Here is a 5,296-nt window from a genome sequence, read left to right as displayed (position 1 = left end):
CGGAACCGGAAGCTCCGCGAGGTGCGCGGAGAGGCGGAGCCGGGAGGACGCATGCGCCGTAGGCAGGTGCGTGGCGGACGTGTTTGCGCATGTGTAGCGGAGCCTGCCTCGTTGGCAGCCTGGGGGAGGGCGGGGAAGGGGCGTCGACCTCTCCCTGAGGAGGCGGGCGGCGCGGCTCCGGCCCGGGAGCGCCGCCTGGTGTGAGGGAGCCGGCCTCGGGTTTCTCGCGTGCTGCGCCCGTCGTCCTGCAGGGCGCTGGAAGCTCCGCCTGCAGCCGGCTCGGAAAGTGAGTACCTGAGGGGAAGGCGCCGGGCGGGTCGCGGTCTCTCGCGCTGGCGCCCTGCCCGCCCCCGGCCGCGGCGAGGTCTGACCCCCTGAGCGGTCCCTTGTTAAAGAAACTTGTTTTCCGTGGTCGTGGTGCCGTGAGTGGAATAACACTGAGAGGAAAGAGACCCAGACGGCGAAACTTTTCTTTGAAGGCGTGCCGTCATCCCAGTTCCAGAAGAATTTCAGCACCGCTGCGGCTCTGCCGATTGGCGGTGCCTTCGTCACAGCTGCTTGTGGATTCCCTCGTCCCCTCCGCAAAGGGGGAGCCGGGTCCTACCCCGTCCCACACCTCCTGCCCCGCCCTCTGGGCCTCAGGAGGTGCCCTTTTAAAAGTGAAATAGAGCCCTGGCGTTCCCTTCGTGGCCTCGATGGTCAACGAATCTGACGAGGAACCGTGAGGTTGCGGGTTCCATCCCCGGCCTCGCTCAGTGGGTTAAGGATCCGGCGTTGCCGTGAGCTGTGGCGTAGGTCGCAGATGTGGCTTGGATCCCCTGTTGCTGTGGCTGTGGTGTGGGCCGGTGGCAACATCTCTGATTCGACCCCTAGCCTGGGAACCTCCATGTGCTGCAGGGGTGGCCCTAAAAAGACCAAAGACAAACAAAACAAACAAAACAAAAACCCAAAAAACAAAACAAAACAAAAAAACACGAAAAATAATAGAGCCCTGCAGATCAGATGTCATTAGTTAAGATCAAGTCTTACTGGGCTGGGGTGGGGGCCTAATCCCAAATGCCTGATGTCTCAGAAAAAGAATCTATAAGGAGAGACAGTGACCCACAGGGGGGATACCATGTGGCGGAGAAGGCAGAGAGCAGAGCTGTCCAGTTGTAAGTCGAGGGTTTTCTGGCAAACCTCAGAAACTAAGAGCATGGTTTGGAACAGATTGTTCCCTGGATCCTTCAGAGAATGCAGCCAGTGGACAGGTTCATTTACATATTTTTTTGATAACGCATATTTAGATTTGTTGTTCTGTCTTTCTCTTAGGTTAGCAGAGAAGGCTTGTTAATTTTAATTTTGAAGTTTCTTTTGTTGGAAGTAACACACATACAAATACAAAAAGTCTTAAACATATGGATATGTTGGTAGAGATTTATACACACTGCACTTCACAATAAGCCCCAGAAATTACAATGTTGTCTGTGCCTTGTTCCTTTGGGATCAATTACTTTTTTTGTCTTTTTTTTTTTTTTTTTTAAGGGCCACACCTGTTGCATATGGAGGTTCTCAGGCTAGGGGTTGAGTTGGAGCTATAGCTGCCAGCCTACACCACAGCTACAGCAATGCTGGATCCAAGCTGCGACCTACACCACAGTTCATGATCCTTAACCCACTGAGCAAGGCCAGGGATCGAACCTGGGTCCTCATGGATACTAGTCGGGTTCATTAACCACTGAGCCACGACGGGAGCTCCATTTTTGGGATCAATTTTTACAGCTTTCAGTTATCTTCACATTCCACTGTTAATATCATCATCTGAAAATTCATCATAAATTTCTATTCATAAAGACTTGGGAAAATTTTGTTCTTCTCAGAAGTCAGAGCAAATGAAAATTGACCCTGGTGTTATTTGATCCATTGCTTTAAAAGGCATGTCCTTGTGGTGAAAACATACAGAACAGTGTCAGACTTTGTCCTTATTTTTTTGGTTATGTGAGACCATCATCTCTTGTCTGTTCTCCTGGCAGTATTCAAACTTTGATTCTTTTTTTTCTATGTCAGTTTCCTTACATTTTGTTGTTGCATAATTAATGGCTTTCTCTACAGTTTTTGTGGGTTGACGTTCAAGGAATTTTAAACCATAGTGTCTTATTGTATATTGTTTCAGGCACATTCTGGCTGTTTGCAGTTATTTTTGTGTCTGATTTACCTAGTCTGAAACTTTACCTTTATGTAAAAAAAATTCAAGAAAGAGAAAAATCTTATACAAATAGGATTTTTTATTATTTTTTAATTTTTATTATTTTTTACTTTTTTTTTTTTTTTTTGTCTTTTTGCTATTTCTTGGGCCGCTTCTGCGGCATATGGAGATTCCCAGGCTAGGGGTTCAATCGGAGCTGCAGCCACTGGCCTACACCAGAGCCACAGCAACGCGGGATCCGAGCCGCATCTGCGACCTACACCACAGCTCACGGCAACGCCGGATTGTTAACCCACTGAGCAAGGGCAGGGACCGAACCCGCAACCTCATGGTTCCTAGTCGGATTCGTTAACCACTGTGCCACGACGGGAACTCCAGGATTGTTTCTTTTAAATTTATAGTTTTGGGAGCAGGGTTATGTTCTACCACAAGGGTCGGAGGCACAAAATGTGCCTAAAGTGAGCTTGAAAGATCACAAATTGTTATGAATTTACTATAAAAAGTGATATTATGTGGCTGAATCTGTGTAACTGATAGTTTTTCAGATTAGCATTCATGAAGAATAAAATATGTTTTAGTGGATTAGTTTTAAAAAGTGATAGTTTGAAGCCTGCATATATTTTATTATAATGCAACAGTAACCATATTGGCTGTTTATAATTTAGACCAATAAAAGGCTTTTGTTTGAGGGTTATTGTATCACTAACACTATTTAGTAGATGTGATACAAGTCAGATTGACTTATAGTTAGTTTTATTACTGTTTTAAAGTTCTTTACAGACAATTCACCTTCTTATGCTTGCATTGGGGCAGGCTACTTACACCTCCCAACCCTTGGTACCCACTGGCTTTGGGAAATTTTGAGAGTAGGAGAATTGCTTGCATGTCAGAAGTGTTGTAAGTAGATAAACAGGCTTTTTCCTTTACTCTGACTGCATCCCATCCTGCTGATGTCTTCATGAAGTGATGCCCTGGGAGCCAGTACAGGGAGCTCAGTGAGTGTTCAATCAGGGATTTAGTGATGATGGTGAGAAACGGTTGTTGATTGGACCCCAAGCCAACTTTTGTTTCTATCCCTAGAATCCTGAATGTCTGGAAGTACAGGGACTATCTCCTTCTGGATTTTTTTCCCTCCTCAGGTCAGGGTCTAAACACCTCTTTGGATCCAGTGTTCTAGGAAAAATTGAACAAAGACAGAACCTGTCTCTGGTATTAGATGGAACTGTGATTATATTAGGCTCAGTTAAAATGGGTTTCCCACACTTGAATCACTAGAATATTGAAGATAACAATTTTTTTATTACTCAATGAATTTATTACATTTATAGTTGTACAATGATCATCACAATCCAATTTTATAAGATTTCCATTCCACACCCCTGGTGCATCCCCCCACCCCCCAAACTGACTCCTTTGGAAGCCATAAGTTTTTCAAAGTCTGTGAGTCAGCATCCGTTCTGCAAAGAAGTTCAGTCTGTCCTTTTTTCAGATTCCACATATATTTATGTTGGTGTCTCATTGTCTGACTGACTTCACTTAGCATGATAATTCCTAGGTCCATCCATGTTGCTAAAAACGCTGGTATTTTGTTCCTTTTAATGGCTGAGTAATATTCCATTGTGTATATGCACCACATCTTCTTGATCCACTCCTCTGTCAGTGGATATTTAGGTTGTTTCTATGTCTTGGCTATCGCAAATAGTGCTGCAATGAACATTGGAGAACATGTGTCTTTGCGAGTCGTGGTTTTCTCTGGATAGATGCCCAGGAGTGGGATTGCTGGATCAAATGGTAGTTCTATGTTTAGTTTTCTGAGGAATCTCCATATTGCTTTCCACAGTGGTTGCACCAATTTACAATCCCACCAACAGTGTACTAGGGTTCCTTTTTCTCCACACCCTCTCCAGCACTTATTGTTGGTAGACTTTTGGATGATGGCCATTCTGGCTGGTGTAAGGTGGTACCTCATAGTGGTTTTGATTTTCGTTTCTCTAATCATGAGTGATGTTGAACATCTTTTCATGTGTTTTTTGGCCATCTGTATGTCTTCTTTGGAGAATTGTCTGTTTAGATTTTCTGCCCATTTTTTGATGGGTTGTTTGCTTTTTTGTGTGTGGAGCTGCAGAAGGTGTTTATAAATTTATTACTGTGTTTATATATTGTTTTCCCTAATTCAGTTAGCATTTTTATTGCTAATGCTTTCACCTCTTTATCTGGTAAATTATTTATTCCATTTCACTAGTTGTTTTCTTCAGGGGTTTTCTTTTTCCTTTTTTTTTTTTTTTTTTTTTTTTTAGTTGAAACAAATTCTCTGTCTTCTTATTTTGCTTTCTGTCTCTATGATTTTAGTGAAACAGTTATCTGTCATGGTCCTAAAGTTTTCCCTTGTGTGGTAGTGTCCCTATTCAGTCTACCTCTGCCCAGTGGGTTTGGTAGGAGAGCTGGATGTGATATGAGCATGAGTTATGTCTTTCCCCAGGTTGTGTGTTCAGGCAGCTGTCCGCTTGTAAGTAGGTGGGGCTGGAGATGGAGGGGTTGGGGTGGAGCCAGGTGTGAGCTGGGGCTTCTCCTCTGTGCACTGGCCAGCACTACCATATTGGGGGCAGGGCCATGTTCCAAATTTTTGGAGCAGAAACCCTAAGGGATGGGTCCAAGCTGGCTCCATTCCCTTCAAGAGTGTGCTCTCTCCCATCCCACCACCAGCACTCTTCTCCCAGATGGTGGCAGTACTGGAGCAAGAGGAGCTGGGGCAAGCTTTCACTGTGGATCTGTAACACCCGTCCTCTTATAAGTGTTCTCCCAGGGCCGAAGTCCTGACCTGATTCCTTCTCTTCCCTTCCTGCCTGATTGCATGTGGATCTTTTTTTTTTTTTTTTTTTTTTTTTTTGTCTTTTGTCTTTTGTCTTTGTTGTTGTTGTTGTTGTTATTGTTGCTATTTCTTGGGCCGCTCCCGCGGCATATGGAGGTTCCCAGGCTAGGGGTTGAATCGGAGCTGTAGCCACCGGCCTACGCCAGAGCCACAGCAATGCGGGATCCGAGCCGTGTCTGCAACCTACACCACAGCTCACGGCAACGCCGGATCGTTAACCCACTGAGCAAGGGCAGGGATCG

This window comes from Sus scrofa, chromosome 9 (genome assembly GCF_000003025.6).
Source record: "Sus scrofa isolate TJ Tabasco breed Duroc chromosome 9, Sscrofa11.1, whole genome shotgun sequence".
Classification (NCBI taxonomy): Eukaryota; Metazoa; Chordata; class Mammalia; order Artiodactyla; family Suidae; genus Sus; species Sus scrofa.
This window is presented reverse-complemented; position numbering follows the sequence as displayed.